This window comes from Schistocerca gregaria, unplaced genomic scaffold (assembly GCF_023897955.1).
Source record: "Schistocerca gregaria isolate iqSchGreg1 unplaced genomic scaffold, iqSchGreg1.2 ptg000891l, whole genome shotgun sequence".
In the NCBI taxonomy this organism is placed as follows: domain Eukaryota; kingdom Metazoa; phylum Arthropoda; class Insecta; order Orthoptera; family Acrididae; genus Schistocerca; species Schistocerca gregaria.
In genome coordinates this window covers 1-13,386 of record NW_026062252.1, presented here as the reverse complement: position 1 = coordinate 13,386, position 13,386 = coordinate 1, and the positions used below count along the sequence as shown (strand labels likewise).

General features: G+C 51.9%; 27 non-coding genes across 27 annotated transcripts; 22 read left to right on the top strand and 5 right to left on the bottom strand.

Annotated features, from left to right (window-relative positions):
* The first annotated feature begins 217 nt into the window (after positions 1 to 217).
* Trnag-gcc (transfer RNA glycine (anticodon GCC)) lies at positions 218 to 288 on the top strand. The gene has a single exon. It is a non-coding gene; the product is annotated as a tRNA-Gly (tRNA).
* Positions 289 to 581: 293 nt separating this feature from the next.
* Positions 582 to 654, top strand: Trnam-cau (transfer RNA methionine (anticodon CAU)). The gene has a single exon. It is a non-coding gene; the product is annotated as a tRNA-Met (tRNA).
* A 456-nt stretch (positions 655 to 1,110) lies between these two features.
* On the top strand, positions 1,111 to 1,182 carry Trnae-uuc (transfer RNA glutamic acid (anticodon UUC)). The gene has a single exon. It is a non-coding gene; the product is annotated as a tRNA-Glu (tRNA).
* Positions 1,183 to 1,439: 257 nt separating this feature from the next.
* Trnai-aau (transfer RNA isoleucine (anticodon AAU)) lies at positions 1,440 to 1,513 on the top strand. The gene has a single exon. It is a non-coding gene; the product is annotated as a tRNA-Ile (tRNA).
* Positions 1,514 to 2,254: 741 nt separating this feature from the next.
* On the bottom strand, positions 2,255 to 2,326 carry Trnag-ucc (transfer RNA glycine (anticodon UCC)). Its single transcript has one exon. It is a non-coding gene; the product is annotated as a tRNA-Gly (tRNA).
* Positions 2,327 to 2,657: 331 nt separating this feature from the next.
* On the top strand, positions 2,658 to 2,728 carry Trnag-gcc (transfer RNA glycine (anticodon GCC)). Its single transcript has one exon. It is a non-coding gene; the product is annotated as a tRNA-Gly (tRNA).
* A 293-nt stretch (positions 2,729 to 3,021) lies between these two features.
* Trnam-cau (transfer RNA methionine (anticodon CAU)) lies at positions 3,022 to 3,094 on the top strand. Its single transcript has one exon. It is a non-coding gene; the product is annotated as a tRNA-Met (tRNA).
* A 456-nt stretch (positions 3,095 to 3,550) lies between these two features.
* Trnae-uuc (transfer RNA glutamic acid (anticodon UUC)) lies at positions 3,551 to 3,622 on the top strand. Its single transcript has one exon. It is a non-coding gene; the product is annotated as a tRNA-Glu (tRNA).
* A 257-nt stretch (positions 3,623 to 3,879) lies between these two features.
* Trnai-aau (transfer RNA isoleucine (anticodon AAU)) lies at positions 3,880 to 3,953 on the top strand. The gene has a single exon. It is a non-coding gene; the product is annotated as a tRNA-Ile (tRNA).
* A 741-nt stretch (positions 3,954 to 4,694) lies between these two features.
* On the bottom strand, positions 4,695 to 4,766 carry Trnag-ucc (transfer RNA glycine (anticodon UCC)). Its single transcript has one exon. It is a non-coding gene; the product is annotated as a tRNA-Gly (tRNA).
* Positions 4,767 to 5,097: 331 nt separating this feature from the next.
* Positions 5,098 to 5,168, top strand: Trnag-gcc (transfer RNA glycine (anticodon GCC)). The gene has a single exon. It is a non-coding gene; the product is annotated as a tRNA-Gly (tRNA).
* Positions 5,169 to 5,461: 293 nt separating this feature from the next.
* Positions 5,462 to 5,534, top strand: Trnam-cau (transfer RNA methionine (anticodon CAU)). The gene has a single exon. It is a non-coding gene; the product is annotated as a tRNA-Met (tRNA).
* Positions 5,535 to 5,990: 456 nt separating this feature from the next.
* Positions 5,991 to 6,062, top strand: Trnae-uuc (transfer RNA glutamic acid (anticodon UUC)). The gene has a single exon. It is a non-coding gene; the product is annotated as a tRNA-Glu (tRNA).
* A 257-nt stretch (positions 6,063 to 6,319) lies between these two features.
* On the top strand, positions 6,320 to 6,393 carry Trnai-aau (transfer RNA isoleucine (anticodon AAU)). The gene has a single exon. It is a non-coding gene; the product is annotated as a tRNA-Ile (tRNA).
* Positions 6,394 to 7,134: 741 nt separating this feature from the next.
* On the bottom strand, positions 7,135 to 7,206 carry Trnag-ucc (transfer RNA glycine (anticodon UCC)). Its single transcript has one exon. It is a non-coding gene; the product is annotated as a tRNA-Gly (tRNA).
* A 331-nt stretch (positions 7,207 to 7,537) lies between these two features.
* On the top strand, positions 7,538 to 7,608 carry Trnag-gcc (transfer RNA glycine (anticodon GCC)). Its single transcript has one exon. It is a non-coding gene; the product is annotated as a tRNA-Gly (tRNA).
* Positions 7,609 to 7,901: 293 nt separating this feature from the next.
* Positions 7,902 to 7,974, top strand: Trnam-cau (transfer RNA methionine (anticodon CAU)). The gene has a single exon. It is a non-coding gene; the product is annotated as a tRNA-Met (tRNA).
* Positions 7,975 to 8,430: 456 nt separating this feature from the next.
* Positions 8,431 to 8,502, top strand: Trnae-uuc (transfer RNA glutamic acid (anticodon UUC)). Its single transcript has one exon. It is a non-coding gene; the product is annotated as a tRNA-Glu (tRNA).
* Positions 8,503 to 8,759: 257 nt separating this feature from the next.
* Trnai-aau (transfer RNA isoleucine (anticodon AAU)) lies at positions 8,760 to 8,833 on the top strand. Its single transcript has one exon. It is a non-coding gene; the product is annotated as a tRNA-Ile (tRNA).
* Positions 8,834 to 9,574: 741 nt separating this feature from the next.
* On the bottom strand, positions 9,575 to 9,646 carry Trnag-ucc (transfer RNA glycine (anticodon UCC)). Its single transcript has one exon. It is a non-coding gene; the product is annotated as a tRNA-Gly (tRNA).
* Positions 9,647 to 9,977: 331 nt separating this feature from the next.
* On the top strand, positions 9,978 to 10,048 carry Trnag-gcc (transfer RNA glycine (anticodon GCC)). Its single transcript has one exon. It is a non-coding gene; the product is annotated as a tRNA-Gly (tRNA).
* A 293-nt stretch (positions 10,049 to 10,341) lies between these two features.
* Positions 10,342 to 10,414, top strand: Trnam-cau (transfer RNA methionine (anticodon CAU)). The gene has a single exon. It is a non-coding gene; the product is annotated as a tRNA-Met (tRNA).
* A 456-nt stretch (positions 10,415 to 10,870) lies between these two features.
* On the top strand, positions 10,871 to 10,942 carry Trnae-uuc (transfer RNA glutamic acid (anticodon UUC)). Its single transcript has one exon. It is a non-coding gene; the product is annotated as a tRNA-Glu (tRNA).
* A 257-nt stretch (positions 10,943 to 11,199) lies between these two features.
* On the top strand, positions 11,200 to 11,273 carry Trnai-aau (transfer RNA isoleucine (anticodon AAU)). The gene has a single exon. It is a non-coding gene; the product is annotated as a tRNA-Ile (tRNA).
* A 741-nt stretch (positions 11,274 to 12,014) lies between these two features.
* On the bottom strand, positions 12,015 to 12,086 carry Trnag-ucc (transfer RNA glycine (anticodon UCC)). The gene has a single exon. It is a non-coding gene; the product is annotated as a tRNA-Gly (tRNA).
* A 331-nt stretch (positions 12,087 to 12,417) lies between these two features.
* Positions 12,418 to 12,488, top strand: Trnag-gcc (transfer RNA glycine (anticodon GCC)). Its single transcript has one exon. It is a non-coding gene; the product is annotated as a tRNA-Gly (tRNA).
* A 293-nt stretch (positions 12,489 to 12,781) lies between these two features.
* Trnam-cau (transfer RNA methionine (anticodon CAU)) lies at positions 12,782 to 12,854 on the top strand. The gene has a single exon. It is a non-coding gene; the product is annotated as a tRNA-Met (tRNA).
* The last annotated feature ends 532 nt before the right edge of the window (positions 12,855 to 13,386 follow it).

Here is a 13,386-nt window from a genome sequence, read left to right as displayed (position 1 = left end):
CTCTACGCACATTTCGCGTCCTTTGGCAAGAGTCGTCGCGTGCGTGCGCCGCAACACTACTTAGACGATCGCGTTCGGGCGTCATTTTTAAGCAGTGCAGCGCAGGATTCAGCGTTTGTAGCATTCTCTCGAGAGGATGCCACGGCGCTGGACGGCAGTCCCACTTTCCCTTCAGACGTCTGCCGCGGAAAGCACAAGGAAGCTGCAAACTAGCTGAGCATCGGTGGTTCAGTGGTAGAATGCTCGCCTGCCACGCGGGCGGCCCGGGTTCGATTCCCGGCCGATGCATCATTTTGTTTTTTCCCCGATAGTGGAGCTGCGTGTCCTTCGCACTCGAAGTGCGTGGGCCACGAGAATGAACCGCGGGATTCCGTGTGGAAACAACCAAACACGCAGCGCGCACGTCTTCTCGTTTGGACTCCTGCGTGCTATTGTGCATACTGGCGTCGGCCTATCATCGCAAGTTGCCTGCAGCGCCGGGAATGCACGTGTAGTAACAGAAGAAATGAGCCAGCAAGTGCAGACTCTCTACCACTAGTATTTGCTACTTGCCGAGATTCCAGAAGGTTTGGCCATCACGTGCCTCGGTAGCGCAGTAGGCAGCGCGTAAGTCTCATAATCTTAAGGTCGTGAGTTCGATCCTCACCCGGGGCATTTAATTTACTTCCGTTCACAGCTAAATTGACGGCTCTGGGGTTGCGAAGGAGCAAAACAGCTTGTAGTTTGTTATCCATAAGGCTTCAACAACTCAGCGTGAAAATGCTTACTTCCCGTTATTACTACTTGCAGTTCTTTTGTGAAATTTTCAAGAAAAAATGTACTAGTAATAAAACTGAATTTCGTATGATATAACATGTAAAGTCACACAGTGTATGACCTGCTATATAATGACAGGCTGCAGGTCTTTACTTGCGAAATAAGTAAATAAATATTACTACTCACAGCTTTGCTTTTCCTCCTACCCCTGTAACAACGAGGCCAAAAGCAACGGACTGTGACTTTTGCCATGCGCGCCTCGGCATGGGAGAGCGAAAAGATGCTCGCAAACAGGGAAAGTGCGACACGGAAAGCCAGTGGAGGGGGTGTAAACCCCAAAAATAAGCGTGCGCGTCCGGTGTGGTCTAGTGGCTAGGATACCTGGCTTTCACCCAGGAGGCCCGGGTTCGATTCCCGGTACCGGAATGTAATTTTTTCGGAACAAATCACGACAAGTTTGGACCCTGCGAAATGCTGTTTCACGTCCTCCTCGCGTTATAGCTACTGGTTCATAAACGTGAGCTGAAAACAGTCGAGAGAAACGGGCACGCAATGAAATTACTACGAGCAGCGGAATAAAGGGAGAAGAGACCCTGGTCCACTGTTGGACTGCTACCATAGAAATGTTACCTGTAAATACGCAGAGCCACTCCGTCTAAGCGCTGGAAGACGGAGTGCACCGAGGCCCGTTAGCTCAGTTGGTTAGAGCGTCGTGCTAATAACGCGAAGGTCGTGGGTTCGATCCCCCCACGGGCCACTTCGATTTTACTACTTCAAAAAGGCAACGCCGATTTCCCCGGGCAAGTATGGTGACAAAGAAATCGTCACATTGTGTGGGAGCTGATAGGGGACCCGAAAGCGACTTGTCGGGACGCGCTAAAACACTTCACAGGTCACAGCACGCTGAACACACAGTTTGTCGTCCGATCACCGCTACTGCGCGACGCTGGGCGTTGTCAGTGCTTGGGCGGGTGACCGCCTGCGAACACAGGGCGCTGCCGACAGTTTCAATTCGTATTTCTCTTTTCTCGTCGGTTTCGGAGCTGCAGCGCTATTCGGTCTAGGGCACTGGCGCCACGTTTTGCCTCTCGGTATGCCAAGTCGCGCCGTGCGGCCACAGTGAAATGAAGGAGCGTGTTGTAAAATTTTCAACAAAGAAAAAAAGAAATGTGCTAGTAATAAAACTGAATTTGTCTGACAGAACATGTAAAATCACACAATGCACGATAACAGGCAGCAGGTCTTTACTTGAGGCATAAGTAATGTTGTGCCCGCCTCGCCATACCTCTCTCAGTCGTTTCGCGTGCTTGTCCTTCTGATATAGGCCGATTGGAGAGCGTCAGCTCTCGCGTCAGCCGAGCAAAGTCGAGACAAGTCGAGACTCAAGCGGAATCGACGCACACAATATAGGGTGGCCTGCAGCCAGTAAGAGGAGGAAAGAAACATTAATTTAATGACGCGTGGCAAAAGTACTCATACGCAGAAGTAAAACGCAGGCTGCGGTGGCCGGGAATCGAACCCGGATCAACTGCTGGGAAGGCAACTATGCTGACCATTACACCACCACCGCACGGTTTTCTTCCGCGCACGCCGCGCTGTGTCTGCTTCCCGCCTGTCGGCGGCGGCTGAAGGTGGTCGCAGCAGCAGGCGCATTACGGGGTAGGCGAGCGCATCCAGACAGCGTCTCTACGCACATTTCGCGTCCTTTGGCAAGAGTCGTCGCGTGCGTGCGCCGCAACACTACTTAGACGATCGCGTTCGGGCGTCATTTTTAAGCAGTGCAGCGCAGGATTCAGCGTTTGTAGCATTCTCTCGAGAGGATGCCACGGCGCTGGACGGCAGTCCCACTTTCCCTTCAGACGTCTGCCGCGGAAAGCACAAGGAAGCTGCAAACTAGCTGAGCATCGGTGGTTCAGTGGTAGAATGCTCGCCTGCCACGCGGGCGGCCCGGGTTCGATTCCCGGCCGATGCATCATTTTGTTTTTTCCCCGATAGTGGAGCTGCGTGTCCTTCGCACTCGAAGTGCGTGGGCCACGAGAATGAACCGCGGGATTCCGTGTGGAAACAACCAAACACGCAGCGCGCACGTCTTCTCGTTTGGACTCCTGCGTGCTATTGTGCATACTGGCGTCGGCCTATCATCGCAAGTTGCCTGCAGCGCCGGGAATGCACGTGTAGTAACAGAAGAAATGAGCCAGCAAGTGCAGACTCTCTACCACTAGTATTTGCTACTTGCCGAGATTCCAGAAGGTTTGGCCATCACGTGCCTCGGTAGCGCAGTAGGCAGCGCGTAAGTCTCATAATCTTAAGGTCGTGAGTTCGATCCTCACCCGGGGCATTTAATTTACTTCCGTTCACAGCTAAATTGACGGCTCTGGGGTTGCGAAGGAGCAAAACAGCTTGTAGTTTGTTATCCATAAGGCTTCAACAACTCAGCGTGAAAATGCTTACTTCCCGTTATTACTACTTGCAGTTCTTTTGTGAAATTTTCAAGAAAAAATGTACTAGTAATAAAACTGAATTTCGTATGATATAACATGTAAAGTCACACAGTGTATGACCTGCTATATAATGACAGGCTGCAGGTCTTTACTTGCGAAATAAGTAAATAAATATTACTACTCACAGCTTTGCTTTTCCTCCTACCCCTGTAACAACGAGGCCAAAAGCAACGGACTGTGACTTTTGCCATGCGCGCCTCGGCATGGGAGAGCGAAAAGATGCTCGCAAACAGGGAAAGTGCGACACGGAAAGCCAGTGGAGGGGGTGTAAACCCCAAAAATAAGCGTGCGCGTCCGGTGTGGTCTAGTGGCTAGGATACCTGGCTTTCACCCAGGAGGCCCGGGTTCGATTCCCGGTACCGGAATGTAATTTTTTCGGAACAAATCACGACAAGTTTGGACCCTGCGAAATGCTGTTTCACGTCCTCCTCGCGTTATAGCTACTGGTTCATAAACGTGAGCTGAAAACAGTCGAGAGAAACGGGCACGCAATGAAATTACTACGAGCAGCGGAATAAAGGGAGAAGAGACCCTGGTCCACTGTTGGACTGCTACCATAGAAATGTTACCTGTAAATACGCAGAGCCACTCCGTCTAAGCGCTGGAAGACGGAGTGCACCGAGGCCCGTTAGCTCAGTTGGTTAGAGCGTCGTGCTAATAACGCGAAGGTCGTGGGTTCGATCCCCCCACGGGCCACTTCGATTTTACTACTTCAAAAAGGCAACGCCGATTTCCCCGGGCAAGTATGGTGACAAAGAAATCGTCACATTGTGTGGGAGCTGATAGGGGACCCGAAAGCGACTTGTCGGGACGCGCTAAAACACTTCACAGGTCACAGCACGCTGAACACACAGTTTGTCGTCCGATCACCGCTACTGCGCGACGCTGGGCGTTGTCAGTGCTTGGGCGGGTGACCGCCTGCGAACACAGGGCGCTGCCGACAGTTTCAATTCGTATTTCTCTTTTCTCGTCGGTTTCGGAGCTGCAGCGCTATTCGGTCTAGGGCACTGGCGCCACGTTTTGCCTCTCGGTATGCCAAGTCGCGCCGTGCGGCCACAGTGAAATGAAGGAGCGTGTTGTAAAATTTTCAACAAAGAAAAAAAGAAATGTGCTAGTAATAAAACTGAATTTGTCTGACAGAACATGTAAAATCACACAATGCACGATAACAGGCAGCAGGTCTTTACTTGAGGCATAAGTAATGTTGTGCCCGCCTCGCCATACCTCTCTCAGTCGTTTCGCGTGCTTGTCCTTCTGATATAGGCCGATTGGAGAGCGTCAGCTCTCGCGTCAGCCGAGCAAAGTCGAGACAAGTCGAGACTCAAGCGGAATCGACGCACACAATATAGGGTGGCCTGCAGCCAGTAAGAGGAGGAAAGAAACATTAATTTAATGACGCGTGGCAAAAGTACTCATACGCAGAAGTAAAACGCAGGCTGCGGTGGCCGGGAATCGAACCCGGATCAACTGCTTGGAAGGCAACTATGCTGACCATTACACCACCACCGCACGGTTTTCTTCCGCGCACGCCGCGCTGTGTCTGCTTCCCGCCTGTCGGCGGCGGCTGAAGGTGGTCGCAGCAGCAGGCGCATTACGGGGTAGGCGAGCGCATCCAGACAGCGTCTCTACGCACATTTCGCGTCCTTTGGCAAGAGTCGTCGCGTGCGTGCGCCGCAACACTACTTAGACGATCGCGTTCGGGCGTCATTTTTAAGCAGTGCAGCGCAGGATTCAGCGTTTGTAGCATTCTCTCGAGAGGATGCCACGGCGCTGGACGGCAGTCCCACTTTCCCTTCAGACGTCTGCCGCGGAAAGCACAAGGAAGCTGCAAACTAGCTGAGCATCGGTGGTTCAGTGGTAGAATGCTCGCCTGCCACGCGGGCGGCCCGGGTTCGATTCCCGGCCGATGCATCATTTTGTTTTTTCCCCGATAGTGGAGCTGCGTGTCCTTCGCACTCGAAGTGCGTGGGCCACGAGAATGAACCGCGGGATTCCGTGTGGAAACAACCAAACACGCAGCGCGCACGTCTTCTCGTTTGGACTCCTGCGTGCTATTGTGCATACTGGCGTCGGCCTATCATCGCAAGTTGCCTGCAGCGCCGGGAATGCACGTGTAGTAACAGAAGAAATGAGCCAGCAAGTGCAGACTCTCTACCACTAGTATTTGCTACTTGCCGAGATTCCAGAAGGTTTGGCCATCACGTGCCTCGGTAGCGCAGTAGGCAGCGCGTAAGTCTCATAATCTTAAGGTCGTGAGTTCGATCCTCACCCGGGGCATTTAATTTACTTCCGTTCACAGCTAAATTGACGGCTCTGGGGTTGCGAAGGAGCAAAACAGCTTGTAGTTTGTTATCCATAAGGCTTCAACAACTCAGCGTGAAAATGCTTACTTCCCGTTATTACTACTTGCAGTTCTTTTGTGAAATTTTCAAGAAAAAATGTACTAGTAATAAAACTGAATTTCGTATGATATAACATGTAAAGTCACACAGTGTATGACCTGCTATATAATGACAGGCTGCAGGTCTTTACTTGCGAAATAAGTAAATAAATATTACTACTCACAGCTTTGCTTTTCCTCCTACCCCTGTAACAACGAGGCCAAAAGCAACGGACTGTGACTTTTGCCATGCGCGCCTCGGCATGGGAGAGCGAAAAGATGCTCGCAAACAGGGAAAGTGCGACACGGAAAGCCAGTGGAGGGGGTGTAAACCCCAAAAATAAGCGTGCGCGTCCGGTGTGGTCTAGTGGCTAGGATACCTGGCTTTCACCCAGGAGGCCCGGGTTCGATTCCCGGTACCGGAATGTAATTTTTTCGGAACAAATCACGACAAGTTTGGACCCTGCGAAATGCTGTTTCACGTCCTCCTCGCGTTATAGCTACTGGTTCATAAACGTGAGCTGAAAACAGTCGAGAGAAACGGGCACGCAATGAAATTACTACGAGCAGCGGAATAAAGGGAGAAGAGACCCTGGTCCACTGTTGGACTGCTACCATAGAAATGTTACCTGTAAATACGCAGAGCCACTCCGTCTAAGCGCTGGAAGACGGAGTGCACCGAGGCCCGTTAGCTCAGTTGGTTAGAGCGTCGTGCTAATAACGCGAAGGTCGTGGGTTCGATCCCCCCACGGGCCACTTCGATTTTACTACTTCAAAAAGGCAACGCCGATTTCCCCGGGCAAGTATGGTGACAAAGAAATCGTCACATTGTGTGGGAGCTGATAGGGGACCCGAAAGCGACTTGTCGGGACGCGCTAAAACACTTCACAGGTCACAGCACGCTGAACACACAGTTTGTCGTCCGATCACCGCTACTGCGCGACGCTGGGCGTTGTCAGTGCTTGGGCGGGTGACCGCCTGCGAACACAGGGCGCTGCCGACAGTTTCAATTCGTATTTCTCTTTTCTCGTCGGTTTCGGAGCTGCAGCGCTATTCGGTCTAGGGCACTGGCGCCACGTTTTGCCTCTCGGTATGCCAAGTCGCGCCGTGCGGCCACAGTGAAATGAAGGAGCGTGTTGTAAAATTTTCAACAAAGAAAAAAAGAAATGTGCTAGTAATAAAACTGAATTTGTCTGACAGAACATGTAAAATCACACAATGCACGATAACAGGCAGCAGGTCTTTACTTGAGGCATAAGTAATGTTGTGCCCGCCTCGCCATACCTCTCTCAGTCGTTTCGCGTGCTTGTCCTTCTGATATAGGCCGATTGGAGACGCGATCTAGCGTCGTCAGCCGAGCAAAGTCGAGACAAGTCGAGACTCAAGCGGAATCGACGCACACAATATAGGGTGGCCTGCAGCCAGTAAGAGGAGGAAAGAAACATTAATTTAATGACGCGTGGCAAAAGTACTCATACGCAGAAGTAAAACGCAGGCTGCGGTGGCCGGGAATCGAACCCGGATCAACTGCTTGGAAGGCAACTATGCTGACCATTACACCACCACCGCACGGTTTTCTTCCGCGCACGCCGCGCTGTGTCTGCTTCCCGCCTGTCGGCGGCGGCTGAAGGTGGTCGCAGCAGCAGGCGCATTACGGGGTAGGCGAGCGCATCCAGACAGCGTCTCTACGCACATTTCGCGTCCTTTGGCAAGAGTCGTCGCGTGCGTGCGCCGCAACACTACTTAGACGATCGCGTTCGGGCGTCATTTTTAAGCAGTGCAGCGCAGGATTCAGCGTTTGTAGCATTCTCTCGAGAGGATGCCACGGCGCTGGACGGCAGTCCCACTTTCCCTTCAGACGTCTGCCGCGGAAAGCACAAGGAAGCTGCAAACTAGCTGAGCATCGGTGGTTCAGTGGTAGAATGCTCGCCTGCCACGCGGGCGGCCCGGGTTCGATTCCCGGCCGATGCATCATTTTGTTTTTTCCCCGATAGTGGAGCTGCGTGTCCTTCGCACTCGAAGTGCGTGGGCCACGAGAATGAACCGCGGGATTCCGTGTGGAAACAACCAAACACGCAGCGCGCACGTCTTCTCGTTTGGACTCCTGCGTGCTATTGTGCATACTGGCGTCGGCCTATCATCGCAAGTTGCCTGCAGCGCCGGGAATGCACGTGTAGTAACAGAAGAAATGAGCCAGCAAGTGCAGACTCTCTACCACTAGTATTTGCTACTTGCCGAGATTCCAGAAGGTTTGGCCATCACGTGCCTCGGTAGCGCAGTAGGCAGCGCGTAAGTCTCATAATCTTAAGGTCGTGAGTTCGATCCTCACCCGGGGCATTTAATTTACTTCCGTTCACAGCTAAATTGACGGCTCTGGGGTTGCGAAGGAGCAAAACAGCTTGTAGTTTGTTATCCATAAGGCTTCAACAACTCAGCGTGAAAATGCTTACTTCCCGTTATTACTACTTGCAGTTCTTTTGTGAAATTTTCAAGAAAAAATGTACTAGTAATAAAACTGAATTTCGTATGATATAACATGTAAAGTCACACAGTGTATGACCTGCTATATAATGACAGGCTGCAGGTCTTTACTTGCGAAATAAGTAAATAAATATTACTACTCACAGCTTTGCTTTTCCTCCTACCCCTGTAACAACGAGGCCAAAAGCAACGGACTGTGACTTTTGCCATGCGCGCCTCGGCATGGGAGAGCGAAAAGATGCTCGCAAACAGGGAAAGTGCGACACGGAAAGCCAGTGGAGGGGGTGTAAACCCCAAAAATAAGCGTGCGCGTCCGGTGTGGTCTAGTGGCTAGGATACCTGGCTTTCACCCAGGAGGCCCGGGTTCGATTCCCGGTACCGGAATGTAATTTTTTCGGAACAAATCACGACAAGTTTGGACCCTGCGAAATGCTGTTTCACGTCCTCCTCGCGTTATAGCTACTGGTTCATAAACGTGAGCTGAAAACAGTCGAGAGAAACGGGCACGCAATGAAATTACTACGAGCAGCGGAATAAAGGGAGAAGAGACCCTGGTCCACTGTTGGACTGCTACCATAGAAATGTTACCTGTAAATACGCAGAGCCACTCCGTCTAAGCGCTGGAAGACGGAGTGCACCGAGGCCCGTTAGCTCAGTTGGTTAGAGCGTCGTGCTAATAACGCGAAGGTCGTGGGTTCGATCCCCCCACGGGCCACTTCGATTTTACTACTTCAAAAAGGCAACGCCGATTTCCCCGGGCAAGTATGGTGACAAAGAAATCGTCACATTGTGTGGGAGCTGATAGGGGACCCGAAAGCGACTTGTCGGGACGCGCTAAAACACTTCACAGGTCACAGCACGCTGAACACACAGTTTGTCGTCCGATCACCGCTACTGCGCGACGCTGGGCGTTGTCAGTGCTTGGGCGGGTGACCGCCTGCGAACACAGGGCGCTGCCGACAGTTTCAATTCGTATTTCTCTTTTCTCGTCGGTTTCGGAGCTGCAGCGCTATTCGGTCTAGGGCACTGGCGCCACGTTTTGCCTCTCGGTATGCCAAGTCGCGCCGTGCGGCCACAGTGAAATGAAGGAGCGTGTTGTAAAATTTTCAACAAAGAAAAAAAGAAATGTGCTAGTAATAAAACTGAATTTGTCTGACAGAACATGTAAAATCACACAATGCACGATAACAGGCAGCAGGTCTTTACTTGAGGCATAAGTAATGTTGTGCCCGCCTCGCCATACCTCTCTCAGTCGTTTCGCGTGCTTGTCCTTCTGATATAGGCCGATTGGAGAGCGTCAGCTCTCGCGTCAGCCGAGCAAAGTCGAGACAAGTCGAGACTCAAGCGGAATCGACGCACACAATATAGGGTGGCCTGCAGCCAGTAAGAGGAGGAAAGAAACATTAATTTAATGACGCGTGGCAAAAGTACTCATACGCAGAAGTAAAACGCAGGCTGCGGTGGCCGGGAATCGAACCCGGATCAACTGCTTGGAAGGCAACTATGCTGACCATTACACCACCACCGCACGGTTTTCTTCCGCGCACGCCGCGCTGTGTCTGCTTCCCGCCTGTCGGCGGCGGCTGAAGGTGGTCGCAGCAGCAGGCGCATTACGGGGTAGGCGAGCGCATCCAGACAGCGTCTCTACGCACATTTCGCGTCCTTTGGCAAGAGTCGTCGCGTGCGTGCGCCGCAACACTACTTAGACGATCGCGTTCGGGCGTCATTTTTAAGCAGTGCAGCGCAGGATTCAGCGTTTGTAGCATTCTCTCGAGAGGATGCCACGGCGCTGGACGGCAGTCCCACTTTCCCTTCAGACGTCTGCCGCGGAAAGCACAAGGAAGCTGCAAACTAGCTGAGCATCGGTGGTTCAGTGGTAGAATGCTCGCCTGCCACGCGGGCGGCCCGGGTTCGATTCCCGGCCGATGCATCATTTTGTTTTTTCCCCGATAGTGGAGCTGCGTGTCCTTCGCACTCGAAGTGCGTGGGCCACGAGAATGAACCGCGGGATTCCGTGTGGAAACAACCAAACACGCAGCGCGCACGTCTTCTCGTTTGGACTCCTGCGTGCTATTGTGCATACTGGCGTCGGCCTATCATCGCAAGTTGCCTGCAGCGCCGGGAATGCACGTGTAGTAACAGAAGAAATGAGCCAGCAAGTGCAGACTCTCTACCACTAGTATTTGCTACTTGCCGAGATTCCAGAAGGTTTGGCCATCACGTGCCTCGGTAGCGCAGTAGGCAGCGCGTAAGTCTCATAATCTTAAGGTCGTGAGTTCGATCCTCACCCGGGGCATTTAATTTACTTCCGTTCACAGCTAAATTGACGGCTCTGGGGTTGCGAAGGAGCAAAACAGCTTGTAGTTTGTTATCCATAAGGCTTCAACAACTCAGCGTGAAAATGCTTACTTCCCGTTATTACTACTTGCAGTTCTTTTGTGAAATTTTCAAGAAAAAATGTACTAGTAATAAAACTGAATTTCGTATGATATAACATGTAAAGTCACACAGTGTATGACCTGCTATATAATGACAGGCTGCAGGTCTTTACTTGCGAAATAAGTAAATAAATATTACTACTCACAGCTTTGCTTTTCCTCCTACCCCTGTAACAACGAGGCCAAAAGCAACGGACTGTGACTTTTGCCATGCGCGCCTCGGCATGGGAGAGCGAAAAGATGCTCGCAAACAGGGAAAGTGCGACACGGAAAGCCAGTGGAGGGGGTGTAAACCCCAAAAATAAGCGTGCGCGTCCGGTGTGGTCTAGTGGCTAGGATACCTGGCTTTCACCCAGGAGGCCCGGGTTCGATTCCCGGTACCGGAATGTAATTTTTTCGGAACAAATCACGACAAGTTTGGACCCTGCGAAATGCTGTTTCACGTCCTCCTCGCGTTATAGCTACTGGTTCATAAACGTGAGCTGAAAACAGTCGAGAGAAACGGGCACGCAATGAAATTACTACGAGCAGCGGAATAAAGGGAGAAGAGACCCTGGTCCACTGTTGGACTGCTACCATAGAAATGTTACCTGTAAATACGCAGAGCCACTCCGTCTAAGCGCTGGAAGACGGAGTGCACCGAGGCCCGTTAGCTCAGTTGGTTAGAGCGTCGTGCTAATAACGCGAAGGTCGTGGGTTCGATCCCCCCACGGGCCACTTCGATTTTACTACTTCAAAAAGGCAACGCCGATTTCCCCGGGCAAGTATGGTGACAAAGAAATCGTCACATTGTGTGGGAGCTGATAGGGGACCCGAAAGCGACTTGTCGGGACGCGCTAAAACACTTCACAGGTCACAGCACGCTGAACACACAGTTTGTCGTCCGATCACCGCTACTGCGCGACGCTGGGCGTTGTCAGTGCTTGGGCGGGTGACCGCCTGCGAACACAGGGCGCTGCCGACAGTTTCAATTCGTATTTCTCTTTTCTCGTCGGTTTCGGAGCTGCAGCGCTATTCGGTCTAGGGCACTGGCGCCACGTTTTGCCTCTCGGTATGCCAAGTCGCGCCGTGCGGCCACAGTGAAATGAAGGAGCGTGTTGTAAAATTTTCAACAAAGAAAAAAAGAAATGTGCTAGTAATAAAACTGAATTTGTCTGACAGAACATGTAAAATCACACAATGCACGATAACAGGCAGCAGGTCTTTACTTGAGGCATAAGTAATGTTGTGCCCGCCTCGCCATACCTCTCTCAGTCGTTTCGCGTGCTTGTCCTTCTGATATAGGCCGATTGGAGAGCGTCAGCTCTCGCGTCAGCCGAGCAAAGTCGAGACAAGTCGAGACTCAAGCGGAATCGACGCACACAATATAGGGTGGCCTGCAGCCAGTAAGAGGAGGAAAGAAACATTAATTTAATGACGCGTGGCAAAAGTACTCATACGCAGAAGTAAAACGCAGGCTGCGGTGGCCGGGAATCGAACCCGGATCAACTGCTTGGAAGGCAACTATGCTGACCATTACACCACCACCGCACGGTTTTCTTCCGCGCACGCCGCGCTGTGTCTGCTTCCCGCCTGTCGGCGGCGGCTGAAGGTGGTCGCAGCAGCAGGCGCATTACGGGGTAGGCGAGCGCATCCAGACAGCGTCTCTACGCACATTTCGCGTCCTTTGGCAAGAGTCGTCGCGTGCGTGCGCCGCAACACTACTTAGACGATCGCGTTCGGGCGTCATTTTTAAGCAGTGCAGCGCAGGATTCAGCGTTTGTAGCATTCTCTCGAGAGGATGCCACGGCGCTGGACGGCAGTCCCACTTTCCCTTCAGACGTCTGCCGCGGAAAGCACAAGGAAGCTGCAAACTAGCTGAGCATCGGTGGTTCAGTGGTAGAATGCTCGCCTGCCACGCGGGCGGCCCGGGTTCGATTCCCGGCCGATGCATCATTTTGTTTTTTCCCCGATAGTGGAGCTGCGTGTCCTTCGCACTCGAAGTGCGTGGGCCACGAGAATGAACCGCGGGATTCCGTGTGGAAACAACCAAACACGCAGCGCGCACGTCTTCTCGTTTGGACTCCTGCGTGCTATTGTGCATACTGGCGTCGGCCTATCATCGCAAGTTGCCTGCAGCGCCGGGAATGCACGTGTAGTAACAGAAGAAATGAGCCAGCAAGTGCAGACTCTCTACCACTAGTATTTGCTACTTGCCGAGATTCCAGAAGGTTTGGCCATCACGTGCCTCGGTAGCGCAGTAGGCAGCGCGTAAGTCTCATAATCTTAAGGTCGTGAGTTCGATCCTCACCCGGGGCATTTAATTTACTTCCGTTCACAGCTAAATTGACGGCTCTGGGGTTGCGAAGGAGCAAAACAGCTTGTAGTTTGTTATCCATAAGGCTTCAACAACTCAGCGTGAAAATGCTTACTTCCCGTTATTACTACTTGCAGTTCTTTTGTGAAATTTTCAAGAAAAAATGTACTAGTAATAAAACTGAATTTCGTATGATATAACATGTAAAGTCACACAGTGTATGACCTGCTATATAATGACAGGCTGCAGGTCTTTACTTGCGAAATAAGTAAATAAATATTACTACTCACAGCTTTGCTTTTCCTCCTACCCCTGTAACAACGAGGCCAAAAGCAACGGACTGTGACTTTTGCCATGCGCGCCTCGGCATGGGAGAGCGAAAAGATGCTCGCAAACAGGGAAAGTGCGACACGGAAAGCCAGTGGAGGGGGTGTAAACCCCAAAAATAAGCGTGCGCGTCCGGTGTGGTCTAGTGGCTAGGATACCTGGCTTTCACCCAGGAGGCCCGGGTTCGATTATCTGTCTCGCGTGTGT